Consider the following 25,472-nt stretch of genomic DNA (forward strand, 5'->3'; position numbering starts at 1 on the left):
TCCACAGGTTTTATAGAGGGGCATTGTGATGAGGTCGAAGGGTAGTTAACTAAAGCTGTGCCATCTGTGTGCTAAAGGATCTCTACTAGTTATCTAAAGTGATGCCATCTGTGTGCTAGAGAGAAGCTCAAAACAAGCCTTCCTGCCTTCTGGTCAAGACATACATTAACCTCCAAAGGGCCTGGAACACATAGCCCTGAGGGAGGTCATTGTGCAGAAAAGTACAAGACGGAGGGCCAATGATGGATTCAGTATTGTCAGCACTCCTACGCTGTATCTTTTACCACCCACAAAAATTAATTTGAAATAGATTAAAGACCCATTTTTGATTGGATTATTTGTGGTTTTTCTGCTCTTGAGTTGTGTAAGTTTTAGTAATACCTAAAACCATGAAACTCGTAGAAGAAAACATAAGGAAAAAACCTTCTTGACATGAGTCTTAGTAATGATTTCTTGGATATGACATCTAAAACACAAGCAACAAAATTAAAAATATATGTGGGACCAATCAAACTAAAAAAGCTTTTGCACAGCAAAAGAACCCATCAACAGGGGCACCTGGGTGACTTAGTTAGTTAAGCGTCCAGCCCCTGATTTCAGTTCAGGTCATGATCTCATGGTTCATGAGATCGAGCCCTACATCAGGCTCTGCATTGACACTGTAGAGCCTGCTTGGGATTCTTTCTCTCTGCTCTTCCCCTGCTCTCTCGCTCACTTGCTCTCTCTCTCTCTCTCTCTCTCTCTCTCAAAGTAAATTAACTTGTAAAAAATGAACCCATCAACAAAGTAAAAAGACAAACCTACAGAATGGGAAAAAAATACATCCAAACCATATATCTGATAAAGAGTTAACATCCAAAACATATAAAGAACTTATACAACTCAAGAGCAAAAAAAAAAAAAACAACAAATAATCCAATCAAAAATGGGCATAGTACCTGAACAGACATTTCTCTAAAGAAGATATATAAAAGGCCAATGGGTACATGAAAAGATGCTCAACATCACTGGTCACTAGGGAAATGCAAATTAAAACCCCAATGAGATATCACCTCATCCCTGTTAGAATAGCCACCCGTCAGCAAAAAGATAAGAGATGACAAAAGCTGTAAAGATGTGGAGAAAAGGGAACCGTGTGTATTGCTGGTGAGCATGTAAATTGGTGCAGCCATTGTGGAAAACAGTATGGAGGATCCTCAAAAAATAAAAAATAGAACTACCCCATGATCCAGTAATTCTACTTCTGAGTATTTATCTGCAGGAAATGAAAACAGTAACTTGAAAAGATATCTGCACCCCCATGATCATAGTATTATTCACAATAACCATGACGCAGAAACAACCTAAGTGTCTATCTCTTGATGGATGGCTAAAGAAGTTTGGGTGCGTATACACACAATAAAATATTATTCAACCAAAAAAAAAAAACCCAAAAACCAAAAACAAGAAAATCCTACCATTTGGGACAACATGGATGGACCTTGAAGGAATTATACTAAGTGAAATAAGTCAGACAGAGAAAGACAAGATCTCACTTATAAGTGAATCTAAAATAAACAGGGGCGCCTGGGTGGCTCAGTCAGTTAAGCATCTGACTTCGGTTCGGGTCATGGTCTCACAGTTCATGGGTCGAGCCCCACATCAGGGTCTGTGCTGTCAACGCAGAGCCTCTGCCTCCCTCTCTCTCTGCCCCTCCCCCACTCATCGCGTCTTCCTTCTCTCTCACAAATAAATAAACATTATTAAAAAAAAAAAAGGGGGGGCGCCTGGGTGGCTCAGTCGGTTAAGCATCCGACTTTAGCTCAGGTCATGATCTCAAAGTTCGTGAGTTCAAGCCCCACGTCGGGCTCTGTGCTGACAGCTCGGAGGCTGGAGCCTGCTTCGGATTCTGTGTCTCCCTCTCTCTCTGCTCCTCCCCTGCTCACACGCTCTCTCTCTCTCTCTCAAAAATAAGACTAAAAAAAAATAAAAAAAAAAAAAAAGCAAACTCTAGAGAAAGAGATCAGACTTGTGGGTACCAGAAGCAGGGATTGGGGGAGGAGGAATTGGAAGCAAGTGGTCAAAAACACAAACTTCTGGGGTGCCAGGGTGGCTCAGTAGGTTAAGTGTCTGACTCTTGATTTCAGCTCAGTTAATGATCTAACAGTTCATGGGATGGAGCCCCACGTGAGGCTCTGCACTGGCAGTGTAGAGCCCGCTTAGGATTCTCTCTCTCCCTCTCTCTCTCTCTGCCCCTCCTCTGCTGGCATGTGTACTCGCACACTCTCTGTCTCTCTCTCAAAAGTAAATAAACATTCTCTTAAAGGATGCAAACTTCAGGTTACAACACAAATAAGTACGAGAAGTGTAACAAACACGATGACTAGCTAACACCGTCGTGGGACATAAAGGAAAGTTGTTAAGAGTAAATTCTAACAAGTTCTCTTCACAAGGAGAAAATGGTTTCTTTTAGTCTCGTTTTCTTTTCTTTTTACTGTATTTATATAAGAAGATAGATGTTTGCTGAGCCAAAGTGGTGAATCATTTCACAAAATACATAAATCAAACCATTAGGCTGTCAGGGAACATAGTCAATAATATTGTAATAACTTTGTATGGTGACTGATGGTAACTACACATCCCGCTGATCATTTCATACTGTACATGAGTTGAATCACTATGTTGTACACCTGGAACTAATACAGTATACTTCAGCCATATTTCAATAAAAAAAAAAAAGAAAAACGCCACGTTGCACACCTCAAATTTATACAGTGACATTGTCATTTATTTCTCAAAAAAAATGGAAAAAATTTTTAAGAATACAGTGACTTCTCTAGGAGGCTCTTATAATGATATTTGGCAGAATTGGTGCTCACTGTAGCTTGCATGCCAACTCTGTAAAGTAGTATTACCTATACATTTAGAAATGAATAAACTGACATACAGAGCAGGCAGACCACCTACTTTACACAGCTAGCAAGTTAAAAATTCAGAATTTGAATTCAGGTCTTCATACTCTAAGCCCGGGGCCCTTTGGACATCAGCAGTGTCCAAATAATCTTTGCCTTTTCAACTTCTCCTTAGCTATATGCTTAATTTTTCTGCAAACAGTAAATCTCATCACATTCTTACAGGATGAAAGAGTATAATAATTCTTATAGATACTACAGTCCACACATACTATCAGCAGGCACCTAATGAATATTTATTCACTTATATCGGCCCTGCCTTTATTTTAGGATAAGTTAGTGTGGGTAAATTATTTATCAAATTTGGACAATTCAAAGGGACCTTATGTGACTCAAAGTGATACCTTGTACACAAAGGGCTACATGTGCACCCATGGGTAATTTTGAAGGATCTGATCAGGAAGGCATAGGGCTCCTAGAAAGAGACATTGGAGAGCCAAACACAGCTTGTTTTGGAATTGAGTATCCTTGCCAAGGCTTCATTCAGAAATCATGTGGGGCTGGCTTCCTGCTCATAATCCCAAATGGGCAACTATTGCACAATACCAGCCTGTCAACAACCCCAGTGCAAGTACCTGAATTCTGCAGCTACTGACAATTCTGGGTCAATGCTTCCAAAACTTCTAATGCAGGAGTGAGACATGTAGCCAAGACACATCTCTTTATCCTGTAGGAAGAACTGTAAATTAAAGTCATTCTTAAACACTCTCAAATTAAGGCATTTGTTGGCACAATCCATGTAAACTGTTTCCTTCAAGAATAGAGTAGCTGCCTCCGGCTGGAATCATAACATGTATGCAAAGAGACACCTAGTGGACCAACATGTAAGTATACTATTTAGCTTGAGACCAAAGACCAAAACATTATTTGACTCCCCAATTTAACACTCTTTAGGTTTCAATAGAGCATTTTTTTTCATCTGCTGGAGTTATAAACCCAGAAATTTAACTTTTACAAAAGAAGTTCTGTGGTTATTTCTAAATGAAGTGTTTGCTCCTCTATTTGTTTTTTAAATACACTACTGTACTGCATAAAGTCCTGCGAAGTAATACAAAAATTACAGGGTAGATTGTAATTGGCCAGACACTTCAGCTCACCTTACCCCGAGCACTTGTGTGAGTATTTTTGTTTCCATCCCTTTCTAGACTTTGTGTGTGAGATTTTCCATTTGTCTTTGGGTTATTTTGTTCTTGCTTTTAGGTAAAGCCAGAGACTTTTTATTTTCCAGCCAGCCTCCTGTGGTCCGCCCAGCTTCCTGTGGCCCGCCCAACTTTGTCGCTTCACACTCTCTTTCTCACTCACACCTCACCTACACGGTTTTGTCCCCACCTCCTCACAGTCAACTTACATGTGCACCTGCCACTCTTCCAGCACCCTAGATAACATCATCTAACCTCAAAAGTAAAAGTCTGTCATCACAAAAACCAAGGGAATCATCTATTTTTTCTTTGCCCCATAGTACTAAAATTTGGTCATGCCCAAAGTTGAGATTAGAAATTGTTTTTCAGTAAATAGGTATGTTTAATTGCAATTGCTATGCCCTCAGGGACTCAGATTCATAGGATTTTAGATCTGAAAGAAATAGACTTGTCCTAGGGGGGCCAAGTGACATTTATAAAGTCCAATTACTCTGGCCATGCTGTAAAAACCCATGTTGGTAGTCCCAGGAGGATGAAACGCCACACGGAAAAGAAAAAAAAACAAAGAATGCCAAGGCTCTAGATGTGTAGAGGCAAAAGTGATCTTGGAAGTGGATTCTCCTCCCAACCAGTCCAGCTAAAAGCAGGTGGATCAGAGATGAACTGCCAGACCAAGTCCTTCCCAAATCCTATCATGGGCAAAACAAAGAGGTTCTTACTGCACCGTTTTCAATGAGTAAAATGGTCCTTATTTCCTCCATCACATATTTGATGGTGAAATGTAGAAAACTTTTCCTTTAACATTAGGAATAAACCAAAGATGCTCACCACCAACAACACTGTATTAGCAGGCCTCATTTAAAAATCGTAAGAGTTAAGGGGCACCTGAGTGGCTCAGTTGGTTAAGCATCTGACTTCAGCTCAGGTCATGATCTCAAGACTCATCAGTTCGAGCCCCATGTCAGGCTCTGTGCTGACAGCTCAGAGCCTGGAGCTTATTTCGGATTCTGTGTCTCCCTCTCTCTCTGCCCATCCCCCACTCACACTCTGCCTCTGTCTCCTTCAAAAAATAAATAAACATTAAATAAAACAAAAAATTGTAAGAATTATAATGATTAAAATTAAAAATTAAGACTCAGTATTCTCAGATGATACGATATTACATGTGGAAAAGAACATGCACATGAGTTATTAAGACTACAGAGGGGCGCCTGGGTGGCGCGGTCGGTTAAGCGTCCGACTTCAGCCAGGTCACGATCTCGCGGCCCGTGAGTTCGAGCCCCGCGTCAGGCTCTGGGCTGATGGCTCGGAGCCTGGAGCCTGTTTCCGATTCTGTGTCTCCCTCTCTCTCTGACCCTCCCCCGTTCATGCTCTGTTTCTCTCTGTCCCAAAAAAAATAAATAAAAAACGTTGAAAAAAAAAATTAAAAAAAAAAAAAAAGACTACAGAGTGGACATAGAAGGGTTAATAGATACAAGGCCAATATGTAAAGCTCAATAAAATTTTCATATGCCAGTGATAAATAACATGAAAATAAAATTTTTAAGAAGATACATATACAGCAACATCATCAAATTTCAAATACATTAGAATGAACCTAACAGAAGTTGTGTAATACTTCTATGAAGAAATCTATAAATCTATAAAACATTATTGAAATAAATTAAAGAAGAGCTAAATAGGGGTACCTGCATGGTTAACTTAACCTGCATAAGTTAAGCTTATGACTTAAGCTCGGGTCATGATCTCACTTCATGAGTTCAGGCCCTGCATTGGGCTCTGTGCTGGCAGCTCGGAGCCTGGAGCCTGCTTCGGATTCTGTGTCTCCCTCTCTCTCTGTCCCTCCCGTGCTCTTCTCTCTCCCTCTCTCTCTCTCTCTCTCTCAAAAATAAAATAAAATAAACATTAAAAAAATTTTTTTAAAGAATAATTAAATAATTGGAAGGATGTGCTATGTTCATTAATTAGTTTACAATGTTTGAGAATGGAAAGATGACTATGGTTAGTGTTTTTTATTTGCTCTTAATTTTACTCTTTTATGGTCATAAGGATATTATCCTACCTTTTATTCTAGAACTTTCTTTGCCTTTCATATTAGATATACAATCTACTTGCAATTAGTTTTTGATTATATTTCAAATAAAAGTAAAGTTTCATTTTTAAAATTAATAACCAATTGGCTCATTATCATTTATTGACAATACTGGCATTCCCCATTGGCTCCAACCATAAAGGAAAAGCTTCATGAGTGGGAACACACTGAAATTAAGAATTTCTACTCACCCAAAGGCAACATTAGGGATTGTAAAAGCAAATGAATGAGAACAGAGTGCAATACGTATAACCCCTACAACCCCATACCAGCATGTGTAAAGAAGTCCTATTAATCAGTAAGAAACAAGCAAAAAAAAAAAAAAAAACCCCAAGGAAAAAATGAATAGCCATTTTACAAAAAAGTATATCAATCAGCCAAATACATATGAAAAGGTGTTTAACCTCATTAACAATCAGGCCAATGCAAGATGAAACCACCAAAATAATGAAATTTTAAGACTGACGATACCATGTATCAACATTGTAAAGCCAATGAAAAAACTCTGAAACACTGCTATTGGGAGTACAAATTGGGGCGACCAACTGGAAAGCTGTTTAGCAATATCTGCCAAAGTTGATCACATGCACGGTCTTTGATCCATAAATTTTACGGTGAGGGGCACACGTGCCCGATGTGCAAGCAGAGGTACGCTAAACACGGATAACAATGCTTCTAGCGGGCTTATGAAAATAGCCAAAATGCTGAAAATGACCCACATGTCCATCAACAGGAAAGTGGATAAATCGTGTTATAATCATACAATGGAACACTCCTTAGCAATAAGAAGAAAAGAAAAGAAAAAACTACTTCTACACTCAGTCACATAATACTGAGGGAAAGAAGCCAGACACAAAATAATATAATCAGGCAAAACTAGGCCATTGTGTTTAGCATAGTGTTTAGTGGGCCATAAAATTGTAAGGGAATGTAAGGAAGTAATGAGTTACCACAAATGGCAGGAGAGTGGTTACCTTTGGGGGGATGGCAGAGATTTATTGGAAGGGGCACAAGAGAGCATTCTAAGCTTCTGACAGTAATTCTATTTCTTGACTCAAGTAGTCTAGAATTTATGCTTTGGGAGAAATTACCGAAATATTTACACACATATATAATATATTTACCAGGCATTGTTAAACATATGTACATATGTTTAATAGAGAAAGATGTTACAGACTAATAAAAAAACCAAAAATGGAATATATAACCTTCATAAACATATATTGCCTCAAAATACATCGAGCAACCACAACTCATAGAACTGGAAAAAAAGAAGCAAATAATTTGGCAATTATGTAGTTGAAGATTACAGCACAAATCTCTCAGCAGTCAGTGGCTTATACAGACAAAAGGTAAACAGAAAAGCAGATGTAAATTTCAAATTAGTAAATTTGTAAATTAGCAAATTTCAGATACACAGAACTCTGTACTTGAGGAAGAGAATACACACACTCATTTCCTTCCCACATGGTATATTATCAAAAACTGACAAAGTGATGTATTACAACAGAGGTCTTTATAAATTTCACAGAATCGATTTAACACAGATTAAGTTCTCTGACTATAACACATTAATTGTAGAAATTAATAGTGAAAACGTAGCTTTAAGATATCTGTATGTCTGCTTTTTTTCGTGGTGCTTTGGAGGTGGTAAGCTGCTTCAGGATGAAGTTGAACATCTCTTTCCCAGCTACTGACTGCCAGAAACTCATTGAAGTTTGCAATGAATGCAAACTTTGTACCTTTTATGAGAAGCATATGGCCAAAGAACTTGCTGCTGATGCTCTGGGTGAAGAATGGAAGGATTATGTGGCCTGAATCAGCGGTGACAATGACAAACAAGGCTTCCCCAAGAAGCGGGGTATCTTGATCCATGGCTCTGACCTCCTACTGCTGAGTAAGGGGCATTCCTGCTCCAGACCAAGGAAGACTGGAGAAAGAAAAGTGCAAATCTGTCTGGGTTGCATTGTGGATGCCAAGCTCACTGTTCTCAACTTGGTCATTGTATAAAAAGGGAAGGACAATATTCCCGGACTCACTGATACTACGGTGCCTTGTCACCTGGGACCCAAAAGAGCAAGCAGAATCCACACCCTTTTCAATCTCTGTAAAGAAGATGAAGTGGGAGTGGTAGGGTGGCTCAGTCAGTTAAGCGTCCGACTTCGGCTCAGGTCATGATCTCACAGTTCGTGAGTTTGAGCCCCACATCCGGCTCACTGCTCTTCTCACAGAGCCCACTTCAGATCCACTGCCCCCCTCTCTGTTTTCACCCCCGTCCCCCGCTCACACTCTTTTTTCTCAAAAAATAAATAAACATTAAAAAAAAGACAATGTCTGCAACTATGTTATGAGAAAGCCCCTAAACAAGGAAAGTAAGAAACCTGGAACCAAAGCACTCAAGATTCAGGGTCTTGTTATTCCACGTGTCCTACAACACAAATGTGGGTGTATTGCTTTTAAGAAATAGCGTACTGAGAAAAATAAAGAAGAGGATGCAGAATATGCTAAATTTTTGGCCAAGAGAATGAAGGAGGCCAAACAAAAATGCCAGGAACAGATTGCTAGGGAACAGACAGCTGTCCTCTCTGACAGCTTCTACATTCTAAGTCTGACTCTAGTCAAAAATGAGATTTTCTAAGAGCAACAAATAAATAAGATGAGATATCAAATCTCTAAATAGATAGATAAATAAATAAATAAAATGTCTATGTGTCTGAAAACAAAATCTCACACTACTTCTAAAAACAATTTGAATCAAGAAGGAAATCAAATGGGAAATACTTAGAATTTATCACCACTGAAAACACTACACATCAAAATCTTTAGGAGACACAACTGAAGCATTTTTAGAGGAAAACTGACACCTTAAATGCATTTATCAGAACACAAGAAGGAATGAAAACAAATGAGCTAAGGGCTCAACACATGAAACTGGAAAAATAGCAAAATAGCAAACCAAGGAAGAAATAGCAAAAATAAAGGCAGAACTCAATGAAATAGAAAAATATGGAGAAGATCAGTAAAACACAAAGCTAGTTCTTTGGACAAAAAGTAATAGAACTCCAGTGAGACGGATTAAAGGGGTAGAGGGTATTAGATACAAATAAAAACTTTTGAGCGACAGCTATCAACCTGTTAATTATCCAGCCTGAAATTAACTTCAAAAATTTCATTTGGATACAGGCAAACAGTTAAGAAGAAATCTAATATAGAGAGATTGCCTGACAACCCGTCTTGCAACCTGCTCTCTTGAAAACAATAAAATATTTCTTAGCCCAAACCTAGCTTATTCGTTCATTCATTGGTCAGCAGGAGTAAAAATCTAATTAAAATGGAAACAAATTATACAGAAAATCAGAAAAAAATTATTTTCCCCATACTTTTTTTCCAGGCAAAATTACCTAACATTTAAAACTTATTATAACATATAAGGACGATTATATACACTCAAAATTCAAAATCAAACAAATTAGGAAACTACTGTTTCATAGTCTGTGGCTTTCTTCCACCTACTCATCTTATCTCCTTTCAACACAGACCCCATTTCTCAAAGTTCACCAGACGGATCTTTTGTTTGTTTTTGACATTTATTAACGCTTGTCTGACCAGTTGGAACTGCCTCTTCCCCCCACATATGGCCCCACATCCCCCAAACAGGAGCAAGCATATGGCTCAGGTTTGCCACTCATTCACTCATTTATCGAATACTTCGTGGCTAACTATGTAGCACATGCAGTTTTAGAGCCCAAAGATACAGCACAGAGTAGATAAAAGCCCCTTGCCTTCACGGGGTTTACATTTCGTGGGGTTAGACAATTAACAGGATAAATCAGTAAAATCAATAGTATAATAGATGGAAATAAATGAAGAAAAGTAAAATAGACATGAGTATTGTAGAGGGATGTAATTTTAAATGCATGGATGGGAACGGTCTCCCTAAATAGGTGACATTTGAGTGAAGACCAGAATGAGATAAGGAAACAACGTGTGGGAATCCAAGAGCGGAGCAACCAGAGCACTGAATTGGGATTGAAAGGGCATCTGGCATGTGTAAGGCCAGACATAAGGAGGCCAGGATGGCAGAGGCATAGCGTAAGATGGGGGGGAGGGTGGTAGGAGATAGGGGTGTAGGGATTATGGGAGGCCAGTTCCTGTGGATCGTGGGTGGTATTTCAAGCTACTGTTGAAGACTTTGGCTTCTCTTGAAGTGAAACAGGCAAGCTTTACAAAGTTTGATCCGACACACACGCGAACAGCTCTGACTCCAGCACTGAGAAGAGACTGAAAGAAGCAAAGACATAAACGGAGAGGTCAATTAAGAGGCTACTGCGGTAATCCAGGGAAGATAGGAGAATGCCTTGGACCTCAGTGAAGGGAGTAGAGGTGGTAAGAAATAAACGGGTCAAAGTATTTAACACCTTTGCCGCAAGGGCCAATTCAGAAAAGAGTAAATGAACTAAGGTTAGCCAGGAAATCCTGCCTGCAGCATTGGGAAAGTCGCTTGTCATTTTTTCTGGGGTTTGAGCCATGAGGACCGTGCAAGCCTGGAGTTAGCAGTGGCCATCTTGGTGACCTGGTGGGAAGAATAAATGGGAAGAGAGCTTCCAGAGACGGGGAAAAAAGAAATCTTCCTGCGCCACAAAATGCTGAACCAGACATTTTTAAGAAGATGTACAGCTGAACATGATGAATATGACTTGTGGAATTTCAGAATTGCAAAGGCATACGAAGAATTCTAAAAGTTTACAGACAGGATAAAATGGTATTATCTACAAAGAAGCAAGAATAAGAATAACATCAGATTTCCAACAGGCAGCATGGAATGTTAAAGGGTATTGGAGCAATGCCTTCTAAGTTCTCAATCAAAATAAATGTGCACATAAAATTCTATAATTCAGACACACAATCAGTCATGAGGGTAAAATACATTTGCAGACATGTTTATTCCCCGTGTACCCAATATGAAAATATTGCTTGATAAAATACTTTGATAAATGGAAAAAGAAACTTAAGGAGAAAAATGAGATATAAGAAAGGAAAAAAAAACATGAGATTAAGATTCAGGAAAAGATGAGCATATAATGGAGGGAAAAAGTATAAAATAAATTAAGGACAATCTATTAAAACTGATCTAAAGTATAGTTCCTTATTTCCATACAATATACCTTGCGCTGATTTTGCAATCAACCCTTACTACATTTGGAGTCTCATTTAAGTTCTAGTTATGGTTTTATAGAAAAGAAAAAGAAATAATGAAGTATGATTGATAATACAAATGAAGCCTATAGATACATTGACATATGATGGCCATTTTTTCCATAGACATTTTTTTCATGGTTGATTACATCTATACCTTTACTAATTCCTTCTCAATAATCTTTATTTTATTTATTCCTGCCTAGAATTACCACATTAAAAATGTGAAATTAATTACTAAATTAATAAAAAGATGAAAATTACTTACCTACATAGAAAAACATAAAGAATCATGAATGTGACTGATTTCAAAAGGAAAATTGTTTTATAGAGATGCCTAATCCAAAACTCCAGCAGAATTCATCAAAGAGAAAGTTATTGGTGCTTATTAAATCTAGGTTCTCTCTCCTCCCTCGCACCCCAGGAAGACCACCAGCCCCAGGTTGTTGGGAAAGGCAGTGCGACTACCTCTGGCCCATGGGTTCTGAGTGGAGGTGATGTGCATCACTTCCAGTTTGGAGAAGAGTATGAGTGCTCCACATTCCTTTTCCCTGTCGTGGCAAACCCTGAAGCCATCTGCTGCCATGGTGGTGCCACAAGGAGATGGGACTTCCATCGGCTCACCCCTCTAAGAGACCATGTGGAGAAGAAGGGCCTTCCCCTTCTCTTGGGACTGGCATTGAACACAGAGCGTGAATAAGAAATAAAAATTCCTTGTGGTAAGCCACTGAGGCTTCAAGGTTAATTTGCTACCACAGCATGGCCTAGGTGCCCCTGACAAGCGCTCCTGGTGCCTTACTAATCATTTACAAAAGTCTTTGCTACATTTTTTAAGTTCTATTTAAATTCCTGTGTAAAGTAAACTGACATATACCCAAGGTTGTCAGTCCCTTTTATGAACACTTTAGTTGGAAAGTGGTTTTCTTAGGGAAGACACTGATATTTCAATGGAGCATAGTAAACAAATGAACTAATAAACAAATGAAATCTCTGGCAACCAGAATACTTTTGTTCTGTAAGTAAGCTTATTCCTCCTCCTTTCTACGCTCACTGTCCATAAACAATAAATGCAGAAGATTTTCTGAGAAAGTGACCCACTAATTTGTGGAAATAACCTCAAAAGACTGTGAGATTTTCAGCTAATAACTTCTCAGTTTGGGAGTTGGGTTCTGTCCCTTAGAAAGCTGTATCTGTTATTTTTGAACCAAAATATTAAAAAGCACAAATATTATTTAACCAGAAAAAATAACACCACAAATGTCAGCCTGTTCTCTTGATAATTTGAAAAGCTTGTAGATTCTGTTTCAATCCTCTACATAAGTATTTTTTCAGCTAGCCAATTCTTTCTTTGTAATCCAGTGTCCCCATTCCTGGTCACATTGGTGTATTTTGTGCAAAAAAAAATTACAAGCCTTCAGAAGAAAACATATGTGGTCATCTATTCCTTAACTGCCAGCGCATAGGAATTTAATACAGAGTTTATTTTAAACTAAGCCAATAAATCCTTGGAGTGCAAGTTGTTTTTCCATTAGAGGTATGAAACTTGGCCCCACATGTTTCTGTTCTGGAAAAAGTCCACTGACGCTCTGAATCACCTGGTAACATAAATTAACATTAAGTGGGTCTTAGAACATAGCCTTCATAGGCACAGCAGGAAAAAAATGAATTGGAAAAATATAACCTTACATTCAAAATGTATTCACTTCAAACTTCACAATATTCGCTGCCCAGTAGGAATATGTCAAAATAATTAGACAAGCATTCTGTACTTAACAATTCCATGAAAAGTGTTGGTTGGAATGTAAAATGGTACAGCTGTGGTGAAAAACAATTTAAAATTTAAAGTAGAACTAACATATGATCCACCAATTCCACTTCTGGGTATTTACCCGTAAGTATTTTATGGGTATTTTAAATACCCATAAGTATTTACCCATAAGTATTTTAAAAGCAGGGTCGCAATGAGATATTTCTACATCTATGCTCACAGCAACATTATTCACAATAGCTAAAATGTGGAAGCAACCCAAGTGTCTGTCAATAGATAAATGGATAAGCAAAATGTGGTATATATACACACAAGGGAATATTATTTAGCCTTTTAAAGGAAGGAAATGTGGACATGTGCCAAAGCATGGATGAGCCCTGAGGGCGTTAGGCTAAGTGAAATGAGCCAAGCACAAAAAGAAAAATACTGTACAATTCCACTTGCAGGAAGGACTTCCTAGCATGTCAAAATCTAAAGACAAAAAAATATAATGATGGTTGGGTTGCCAGGGGCTGAGGGGAAGGGAAAAGAGGGGAAGAGAGTTATTGTTTAACAGGTGTAAAGTTTTAGTTCTACAAGATGAAAAGGGTTGCAGGGATGGATGGTGGTGATGGTCGCATGGTAACGTGAATGTGTTTAATACCACTCAATTTTACACTTAACAATGGCTCACACGGGGGGGGGGGGGTGCCTGGGTGGCTCAGTCAGTTAAGCATCCAACTCTTGGTTTTGGCTCAGGTCATGATCTCCATCCAGCATGGAGGCTACTTGGGATTCTCTCCCCTCCCCCCCCACCTCAGCCCCTCCCCTGCGCTCTCTCTCTCTCTCTCTCTCTCTCTCAAAATAAACAAATAAACTTTAAAAATGGCTCACACAGTAAATCGTATGGTTCACACAGTAAATCTTATGGCTCACACAGTAAATTTTATGGTATGGGTATTTTACCACAATTTTAAAAAGTGAAGAAAAATTCTATGAAGAACTAAAAATAATCACGGAACCAGAAATGTAGGCATGTGTAAATGAGAATGAAATGTGAACTGCCTACTCTCATTACACACTTGGACTGAGAATTATGCCTTTAATATATCTGAGTGACTATAAAATTGCTTAATGACGATAGTAAAGATGAAAATTATTACTATGCTTTTGCATCAAGTTGGAAGACATTGTATTCCCCTAGTAGCTGTTCAAGACTTTCTCTTAGGTAAACATCTAGCTTTGCTAGAGAAATAATAATTTTTCTATTATTAATAAGCCCCTCTGTTGTAAAATGTTACGTCCAGAAGTGTTTAAATGCACGCAGAAAGGCCTATGAAAGGCAATGAGAGGAAGATGGAAAATTGGGCCCAGAAAATGAAGAAAAATGGAGTGACAGAAGTGACATCCACAATGTTGGGGTAAGTAGAAATTAATCAACAGTCTGAGCTTTGTCTTCACGTTGGCTTCAGGTAGAACCAAGACAGCATCAAGAAACTTGAAGAGGTTGGTTGCTAGAAACTCCTAGAAATCGTTGTCAGATGTATTGTACTCTTACGCATCATAAATTTGGGGGATTAGTGACAACTGTGTAAGTATCTCCAAGAGGCACAGATGCCCCAGCTGATGACATCATTCATTCATTACTATCAACTATAGACATTTGTTGAATGTCTATATACTATCTGTTGTTCCAAGAGCTATAGTCATATTAACTCATTAAATCCTTGCATCAGCTTTATGAGGTACTATTACTGTCTCCATTCAACGCGTGAGGAAAGTGAGGCAGCTAAATGTTAAGTAAAATGACCAAGGTCACATAGGTCGTGTCAGAGACGAGATCAAACCCAGGCCGTCTGAGTTCAGAGACTATCATTTTCACCACTATACCCTGTCTCTGATTTTGTTCAGAGCAAGAATTTCTATAATCCTTAGCAAAACTGAGATTATCTAATGTGGTCATTGGCTAAGTATCATCATCCATAAGAATTATCAAATTTTACATTACAAGAGACCAGAGAGTTCATCTAACCTGGTCTTTCTACCAACACGGGGTTCCCTCATAACATACCTTTTTCTGATAACAAGCTGGGCTCTTTCTGGTTACCTTTCATAATGAGGAGGCCCCTGATCTAAGGATCAGAAATGTTTTGCTAGAAAAAGTACTTGGTAATTGACAACTTCTAGAGATGGTAAAATCCACCATTTTTTTTTCAATACCTTCTGGTAACTAGTTTGTAAATCATCAATGAAAAATGTATGCATAAAAAGTATCCCTTAAAATTCCTCAACGGGGCGCCTGGGTGGCGCAGTCGGTTAAGCGTCCGACTTCAGCCAGGTCACGATCTCGCGGTCCGTGAGTTCGAGCCCCGCGTCAGGCTCTGGGCTGATGGCTCGGAGCCTGGAGCCTGTTTCCGATTCTGTGTCTCCCTCTCTCTCTGCTCCTCCCCCGTTCATGCTCTGTCTCTCTCTGTCCCAAAAATAAATTAAAAAAAAAAAAAAAAAAACAAAAACGTTGAAAAAAAAAAAAAATTCCTCAACAAAATATTGAATGATGGCCAATAAAGCCTTCTTTACCGTAGAAGGCAACGTGAGAGTTTTCTTGACCTGAATCACATAATGTGTCTCATGAATAAATATATATCTCAAGTACACACAAGTTGAAACAATAAGACTTTATGTGTTTGAAGACATCTCAACAGCAAACATGTGCACCAAAACTAATTTTTTGTCAGTGACTTGGACAACAAGAACAATGGGTTTTAACAATTATAGAAGGAAAAGAGAGGAAGATGGTCACCAAAATGAATGATGGTGACTAATGGGTCACGGGTAGCAATGTTTCAAAGACAGTTGCAATATAATTGGGAGTGGTAGAAAATACATACCACGGTCAATAGTGATCATTCTTGTTATGGTTTGGCTAACAGAAAAATAATAGTTAAATTCATATATTAATATTTTCTGAAAAATTACCAGACTTTCAGTTATATCCATAGAGTCACACACCAAAACAATGTGTCCTTGATAGATAGCTCTGAAAAGAATGCTTCCCATGCATTCCCCAGCAAGTTTAGAATTGTATTTCATCTTTAAAAAGGAATTGAACTGGGGCGCCTGGGTGGCGCAGTCGGTTAAGCGTCCGACTTCGGCTCAGGTCACGATCTCACGGTCCGCGAGTTCGAGCCCCGCATCGGGCTCTGGGCTGACGGCTCGGAGCCTGGAGCCGGCTTCCGATTCTGTGTCTCCCTCTCTCTCTGCCCCTCCCCCCCACTCATGCTCTGTCTCTCTCTGTCTCAAAAATAAATAAACGTTAAAAAAAAAATTTAAAAAGGAATTAAACCAAACAAGAGATGGATGTCTTAGTCAGGAGCAAAGAAATACAATAATTCTTTTAAAATTATTTTATAAATATAAAATCAAAGGAAAAATGAGAACTACACACATATTCAAAAACGAGATCCATTAGTGCCTAGATCCATTAGTGATGAACTTTAAAGGCAAGAACATCTTAAGATTACCTTACTTTTATAATTATTAAATATAAATATTTTATTTGAATCAGTAGTAAATTTAGATCAGTAAATGCCTCATTTTCTAGATCATTCAACTTGCACTTGAGCATCTAAACACATACTTGCTTATAAAGTAGGTTCTTCACACAATTATACATCTATGGTACTTTGGTAGTTATGGTATGTTCCTGACCACCAAGGAGATCAGAAAAGATCATTCCATATATAAATTGCTTTACTAAAAAATCCTCCCACTGAGGGGCGCCCGGGTGGCTCAGTTGGTTAAGCGTCCAACTTCAGCTCAGGTCATGATCTCACACTCTGTGAGTTCGAGCCCCTTGTCGGGCTCTGTGCTGACCGCTCAGAGCCTGGAGCCTGCTTCAGATTCTGTGTCTCCCTCTCTCTCTGCCCCTCCCCTGCTCATGCTCTGTCTCTCTCTGCCTCAAAAATAAATAAAAACATTAAAAAAAATTTTTTAAGAAAACAAAAACCCTCCCACTGAGAAGCAATTACCACCATGAATCCACTTTCAAGGGAAATCCAGAGGACCAAAGATGAGTAGTTATTCATTAATACTATTAGCTTCCCTCTGCATTAATATTAGGCAAAGCATAAATATTGGCTGTTACAGGAAAATAAACACAGACTATTACAGTTTGGTTCACAAATTAGAATAACAAAGTAGAGTACAGGCCCTTCAGTTCATAAAAGTCACTAAAAGAAAGAATTCGTTTTGAGGAATTTTCAATTACATACCAAAAAGCTGTGAGTGTCCTCGTTCCAGCTCTCTTGCCTCTGATCTGTACAAGAAAAGGACAAGAAAGGGGTCATAATATTTCTGCCTGGACCCAACGGCCTAGGAGGAAGTCAGAATCCTATTACATCCAAGAAGAGGTAACAGAATAAGAACTCACTCATCATAATAACTATCCAAATAAAAAATGAGACAAAAAGTTCTATCTCCCCAAAAAGAACAAGACCTAGGTAGTAAACTAGCAGGAAAATCATTAAACTGAGATCCCCTGGAACTGAATGTTTTCTAAAAGATAAAGTGAAAATAATGTTCAAATCCCTTTAAACACTCCTCAAGATATATTTTTACTTTGCTTTTAAGTATCTTGAAAGATGTGCACATGAATTTAGAACTTCCATCTGTTTTCCTGGAATTCTGTCAGTGGGAAAATGTTTCATATTAGTAATAATCATCCCACTCATTGCCTAAATCATAAGTTTTTAAAAGTACAGGTTTTTGTAAGACTTCATTTTTTTGGGCAGTTTTAGGTTTACAGTAAAACTGAGAGGAGGGCACAGAGATGTCCCCTATGTCCCCTGCCCGCACATGTGCATAGTCTCCCCCATTATTAACATCATTCGCCAGAACAGTATATATATTTTTTTACCAAGGATGAACCTACACTGACACATCATAATTAGCTAAAGTCCATAGTTTACCTTACAGTTCACTATTTGTGTTGTATACTCTATGTTTATAGAAAAATGTACAATGACCTGTATCTATCATTATATCATGTTATAATATCATATGATATAATATTATAGCATTTTCATCACCCTGTGTATTCATTCATTTCTCCCACCCCTACAACCACTGAACTTTTATTGTGTCCATAGTTTTGCCTTTTCCAGAACGTCACATAGCTGTAATCATATAGTATGTATGTAGCCTTCTCATATGGACTCCTTTCACCTAGTAATACGCGTTAAAGTTTCCTCCGTGTCTTTTCATGGCTCAATAACATATTTCTTTTTAGCACTTACTAATATTCCATTTTCTAAATGTATTAGTTTCTTTATCCCTTCACCTACTGAAGGGCATCTTGGTTGCTTCCAAGTTTTAGCAGTTGTGAATAAGCTGCTGTAAACATCCATGTGCAGATTTTTGTGTGGACATAAGTTTTCAATAGGGAAAATCAATGAAACCAAAAGCTGGTTCTTTGAAAAGATCAATAAAATCAATTAACCTCAAGCCAGGCTAACTGAGAAAAAAAATGAGAGAAGACACAAGTTACTAATATCAGAAATGAAAGAGGTGATATGACTACAGCTTCCACGGAAGCTGATTAATTGCCTGTTTCCCATTTCATTGAATTTTGCTAATATTATTCTGTCTTTTCTTACTTTGGACCTAATTTGTTCTTCTAAATTCCCAAAATGGAAACTTAGGTTATTGATTTTAGATCTTTCTTCTTTTCTAATATATGCGTTCCATTCTATAAATTTCCTTCAAGCACCACTTTTGCTGCAAGATTCTTCTTTTTTAAGCCTATATATTTATACCTCACAGTACAATGAGATGGTAGAAAAACATGATCTGTAAAGGACAGATATATTTCAGGAAGATCTGTTTTTTAATGACTCAAGTGTTTTGAGGATTTAGGTTTTTTAACTTTATAAATTTTCCTCCAAGTTTTCATTTTGAAAAAAAATTTAAACTACAGAAAAGCTGTGGGAATACTTAACAATGAACAATGAACACCTGGAAAGCCTTCACTAGATTCCAGAGTGATTATCATTTTGCCACATTTGCTTTATTTCTCTGTCTATATATGTAAATATTTTACCAAACCATTTGAGAATTACTTACAAAGATGGTTCATCCCTAAGAACTCTAGCCTGGCTATCACCCCAAACCTGTCAGAATGGCTAAAATCAACAACACAAGAAACAATAGGTGTTGTCAAGGATGTGGAGAAAAGGGAACTCTTTTGCACTGTTGATGGGAATGCAAACTGGTGCAGCCACTCTGAAAAACAGTATGAAAGTTCCTCAAAAAGTTAGAAATATAACTACCCTATGAATCAGCAATTGCACTACTGGGTGTTTATCCAAAGAATACTAAATTACTAACCCAAAGGGATACATATACCCCAATGTTTTATAGCAGCTTTATCTACAATAGCCAAATTATGGAAACAACTCAAGCGGAAGAGGTGATGTGTGTGTGTGTAGTGTGTGTGTGTGTGTGTGTGTGTGTGTGAGATGAAACCACCCAAGCGGAAGAGGTGGTGTGTGTGTGTGTGTGTGTGTGTGTGTGATGGAATGTTACTCAGCCATAAAAAAGAATGAAATCTTGCCATTTGGAATGACATGGATGGAGCTAGAGAGTATTAACTAAGCGAAGTAAGTCAGAGAAAAACAAATACCCTATGATTTCACTCATATGTGGAACTTAAGAAACAAAGCAAACAAACAAAGAGGGGGGAAAAAAGAGACGGGGGAGGCAAACCAAGAAACAAATCTTAACTCTAGAGAACAAAATGATAGTTACCAAAGGGAGATGGTTGGGGGGATGGGTTAAATAAGTGATGGATATTAAGGAGTGCACTTGTGATGAGATGAGCACCAGGTGATGTAAAGGAAGTGTTGAATCACTATATTGTATACCTGAAACTAACATCACAGTGTACGTTAAGTGGAATTTTTTTTTAATTTTTTTTTAACGTGTATTTATTTTTGAGACAGAGAGAGACAGACCATGAACGGGGGAGGGTCAGAGAGAGAGGGAGACACAGAATCTGAAACAGGCTCCAGGCTCCGAGCCATCAGCACAGAGCCTGACGCGGGGCTTGAACTCATGAACCACGAGATCACGACCTGAGCCCAAGTCAGACGCTTAACTGACTGAGCCACCCAGGCGCCCCATTAACTAACTGGAATTTAAATAAAAACTAAAAAGCACAACTTTAGTATGTACCTCCTAAGAACAAATATCCTACCATAATTACAAAATAATAAACACACAGGAAGTTTGATGTGATATTATTATCTAATATGCAGTTCATATTTTCCCAATTGTCTCAGTCTGGGTATTTATTATATTTTATTTTAAATCCAGGATTCAATCAAGGATCACTATTGTATATATTGTCATGTGTATATATTTCCTTTGTCTTTGACAATTGACATTTTTGTAGAGTCCACACCAGTTATTTTTTGTGTAATGTCCCTCAAATTAAGTTTATCTAATTGTCTCCTCACAATTACATTCAGGTGACAATTTTAGCAGAGGCACACATGTGAAGCTGGAATGCTCTTCTTCTTTTTATACATTAGAAAAAGTACAAAATAGGTTGGATTAATATTTTCTTTCAATCAATAACACTTCATGATTGTCTCCTGCAAAGTAAATTAGTGTCACAGTTTGCAATTTACAAAACGCTTTGACATGGATTCATTTACTCAATTTGCACAACTCCACTAGGTAGGTATTTTTAATCACCTTTTCTGTGTGAATGAAAATGTATCCAAGTTTATAGAACTACGAAGACTATATCTGTGGCCAAAATTTAAGCATAGTCATACTGTAAATCTCATCCTCAGTAAGAAGCCCTGTGCTCTCATACCACATAAATCTAGACAATTTTTCTCTTTTACAACCTGCACTCGCCATTGTCCTAACTTTGTACCTTACAGTTCTAGTATGTTAAATTACAAGGCAATGTAATATTATGCCTTATCAAAACATTTTCTAACTATTGTGATTTGAAATTACAATAATCAAGTCAGAAACAATATAAAAGGAGATGAATGTTAGCTGTATTGAATGCCAAGTAATTGGCTTTTGTTCACTTTTATGTCTTTGCGTTTGGTGCAACTGGTAATTCACCAGCTCGTCTTTTCTCCCCAGGGCAAGACTTTATTTATTTACTTTTTGTCAATTCCTTCTGCTTCCCAACACATGAAAACAGCATTGTCTCATAGCATAGTAATCAGTATTGGGACAAGAACTTCTAAGCATATGAAATTAATTACTTTTTAATTTTCCTTTTACTTTTGGACCACACAGTCCCAATATTGTTTAGTTTAGGATCAAATTAAGAAAAGTTTTAGTTATCAGTATATGTAACTTGATTCACAACCAATGCATAGATCCTTAAGTAGACATTCCAGCCAGAAAGAACACAAACAGGTTTTCTTCTCTCTGAGTCACGGGTCGTCATGGGAGTAAAAGCCAGACAACTTTTATAGTAATACCGAAATTTAAAAAGCAGTATCACTCATGTCCAGGGAAGGTGCCTGGGTGGTATTACACTCAGACCACCAGGTCTATCTGGGTGGTATTTACCCTCAGACATACTATCTAAATCATACGGAGTTTGGAAACACCTTGAGGAAGCGGGGTGACATCTTCCACTGATGAAAGCCACTTTGCCACCTCCAAGGAGCCTGAAGCCGAGACGACAGATCAAGGTCCACTTACTCTTTCATCCAGGGACAATTTATCAGCACTCAGTGATCTGAATGCCTCATTCCAAAGTAAAAGAGTAATTTCAAATGCCTAAATAGTGGGTGTGATATTACTGTCTTTGTCCAGTGTTCAATTTCATATGGAAGCAGAGACAGAAACCTGAAAATACTTAACGAAGGAATAAATCTTTTTTTTTTCAACTTGCACAGAGTTCTGCAAGCATATTATTTTCTTGTGAACTGGCATATTATTCATCTCCTTAAAAGAAAAATCTATATTTTAATCCTAGGAAAAGCATTATTCTCATTCTTCATTTGGATTAGTGTTCTAGGCCAAATACAGTAAAGGAAGTTGCATCTGACAATTATGGCTTCAGTACATAAATTGTAGCCAGACAGAACGAGTGATGAAAATTTCTTCAGCTATACAGTCTTTAATAGAACATGTATCATTCATTTTTTTCCACCAATCCTCAACAGACTATTATCTTCAAATAACAATGAGAGGCTGCCTGCAGTTAATTTAATCACTGTAATTTCCTCCCAAACAAAGACTGATGTCTACTGAAAATTATTCCAATTATGTCTTTGAAAATGAGTTCAAAATTGTTAAAATTACTACTTTCAATACTATATTAACCTCCACCAAGTGTTATTAGTTATTCTCACGATCTTCCTGGAGCAAAAAATGACATTGCTGCCGGTTTTTTTATTCGGTAAAAATTCAACTTGGAGATGCCACAATTATTTTTAAAACTTTGCTCAAGTTCAATCAGCCTAAGGTTTAATCTAACCTTTTTCTAATACATCCTGGGAAGCAATTTCTCTGCTTAAAAACAAAAACACAGCCAAAATTCATTACATTGGATCACATAAAATCAAATTACATAACCACTTGAAAATAAGTAGGGAGAAGGGATCTCCCAGAAACAACGATGAAGATAAAAATAGGCAACACTTACTGGACGCTGATTGTTACTCAATTTGCGCAGGCCTGTGCTAAATGCTGTATGATCATTTCGTTTTCACAACAACCCCAATGACGCTGGTCCTGGTTTTATTCCCATTTTACAGATGAAGACTTCTGCTCTGGCTGGTGTTTCCTGCTCACAGGTGGCTGCTGTGAGCCCCCAACCTCTGCCAGACCACCCCCCCCCACACACACACAAACCTGTTTCTGACCATTACTTTAAAAAAAAAAAAATTTTTTTTTTAATGTTTATTTTTGAGAGAGAGAGAGACAGAGCGTGAGCCGAGGAGGGGCAGAGAGAGGGGGAGATACAGAATCGAAAGTTGTCAGCACAGAGTCCGACTTGGGACTGACAGACCGGGAGATCATGACCTGAGCCGAAGTGGGACACTTGACTCACTGAGCCACCCAGGTGCCCCTGTTTCTGACCATTACTTTGACGAGGACTCTCCACAGTGATACATGCCTTCCTTTGGCCACAGCTCTCGCCCTTAGGAATCCACAGACACTCTAGAAGAGAGAGGGGGGCTATGGCGGGTCAAGGCCAGAGCAACGCTTCCTGCCACGCGGCCAGACTTCCTCACCCATCTAGGCTTTTACCAGGGTTCCCAAGGCTCTCCCCGTCCAGCTCCTTTTGGGGACCCGGGCTTCAGTCACGTGCGTAATGTCTAAATCTCAACTGCGGAAAAGTTTAGCCCCTCTTCCCCAGGGCTTGGGACCCCGTGCGGTGCACCTGATTCAGCCCGAGTCCTTTCTGAAGCGGTCCAGCTGCTCACCCAGCGCTCTCTGCCTGCGGGAGGCCACCTGCTTTGAAGCGCGTGCGCATTAGCAGTGGGCTGGCTGCAACCTAACCTCGCAGATCTTGCTGGCCGACTCTCACCCGGACGCGGTTCAAGATAGTGTTACTTTCAATAATTTGGAATAATTATAAACTATAACAAACAAATATGAATTATTCCAAATTATTAGCTACGCGTAGGAGGCAAAATGCATGACTCTCAAACTTATCCATGTTTGACCCTTGATATACTGTGAGCTCTGTGATACATTTGATGACGATGAAGTCAAAGCACTGGGAACAAGAAAAGGACGAAGAGGAAGTTGAAGGAAAGGAGGCCGCGGGGGTGAGGAATTTCAAGGGTGTATTATTGTAGGGACTTTGACCGCCAGAAAGCGGCATGAGGCCGGGAAGGGAGCTGCCCCAGAAGGGGGACATAAAGAAGGCAGGAGAATTCTAAGAACAAAATTCACTTCTGAGCTTTGCCACTCCCTACTCTGCTTCTCCCAGAGGCCAAAATCACATCTTTTAACCTTATTAGTCCACCCCCAAAGTGCTGCCACCTTCCCTAGGCACTCCCCTGAGTAGAGACGCATCTGTGTCAACTTCCTCCAGGGAGGAAAATTCTCCTTCTGTACCTCTCTCTGACCAAACTGTGTGTGTATTCCACATAAAATGCTGTTTGCCTGGATATCAGTGTCCCGAGTTTTGGGTAAAGGCAAAGAACACACTAAAGAGAAAGAGACTGACAGGAGCTGCCCGCGCCCAACTTCCTGTGGTGGGAGGGAGGAGTAGCTGCAGGAGTAGCCTGCAGATGCTAAATGTTTATTACACAGTACATCTTTCCCCTTCTCATCTCTTCCCTATTGGTCTAAAGTCACTACATTTCTAGCTGTTTGGTCCTTCTTGCCTAGAGCTGCCTCTTGATCATCACCATGGCTTGATTAAACCCATAGTTGATATGCACGTCTGACAATGGTGCCTTCTATTGAGTGTTGTCGGAAGGCACATTTTCAGGACCCGTGTTCAGCATGTCCTTACCACAAGGTTGGGTCTGCCAGTAATTACAGCATCTATTCCACTTCTTAGAAATAAAACTTTTGATACCAGAAAAAAAAATTGTCTGCCTTGTTATAAACTTTAAAACGCAATAGAAAAGTTACTAAAAAACGAAAATCACCTATAATCTCAAAGCCCAGAGACACCCATTCTTAATGTGTATTTCCTGCCCCATTTTCTTTCCATTCATTTGGAAAATTTATAACGCAACCAGAGGTATTCTGTGCATATAGCTCTCTGTCTACAAGGCCTAATCGTAGAGCTCGGCATGGATGTGGATTACAGCTAATATTTGAGCTGCTTGACAACACACATTTAGAACCTTTAATCACAGCAGAGGCCGTGACATTCCACTAACTTTGTCAGGCATGTATGAGATTTTTAGGCAGCACCCTAATGAGCCGTAATGTTCTGAAGAGCATTCTTTTCTGCTCTCAGTTATTGAGCAGGAGATCCTAGGGTGCAGAATAATCTGAAAGTCCACATGTACCTTTTCAGTGTTTGAAAACCAGCACATAAAGCACAAAAGTGCCTTTGAGAACAAGATCAGTAACATTTTTAAGGCTCAATGGTCAGAGCAACCTCAAATATTTCATGGTATAAAGGTGTTTGCTTTTAGGGAAAGAGCCACACAAACAGCAGAATGCAAAGATTGTTTACCTCAAATTCACTGTTAAAGGAAAGCATGAGATTCAGGATCATCCGGCCCAATTTTAGAGAACCTTAAAATAATTTCCTTAAAAAAATTTAAGGACACATTAGAAAATATATTGGCGTGATATTTCACATACACACAACCTTAACAATTTCTCAAGTT

The 25,472-nt window shown here is 38.7% G+C and overlaps 1 protein-coding gene and 1 pseudogene across 12 annotated transcripts in view; one reads left to right on the forward strand and one right to left on the reverse strand.

The window, feature by feature from the left end:
• The window catches only part of IPCEF1 (interaction protein for cytohesin exchange factors 1), a 180,657-nt gene that overhangs the window by 106,207 nt on the left and 48,978 nt on the right, over positions 1-25,472 (reverse strand). For 6 of the 12 annotated variants that reach the window (XM_042940121.1, XM_042940117.1, XM_042940110.1 and 3 more), the window contains one exon: positions 17,397-17,440. The exons of 5 other annotated variants lie outside the window; for them this stretch is intronic. The gene's annotated coding sequence lies outside the window, so the exon portion shown is untranslated. Of the gene's footprint in view, positions 1-17,396; positions 17,441-23,551; positions 24,461-25,472 lie in introns of those variants that run through there. One more of the 12 variants, XM_042940115.1, reaches the window with a different exon arrangement.
• On the forward strand, positions 5,988-8,810 carry LOC122220514 (annotated as a pseudogene).

This window comes from Panthera leo, chromosome B2 (genome assembly GCF_018350215.1).
Source record: "Panthera leo isolate Ple1 chromosome B2, P.leo_Ple1_pat1.1, whole genome shotgun sequence".
Taxonomy (NCBI): Eukaryota; Metazoa; Chordata; class Mammalia; order Carnivora; family Felidae; genus Panthera; species Panthera leo.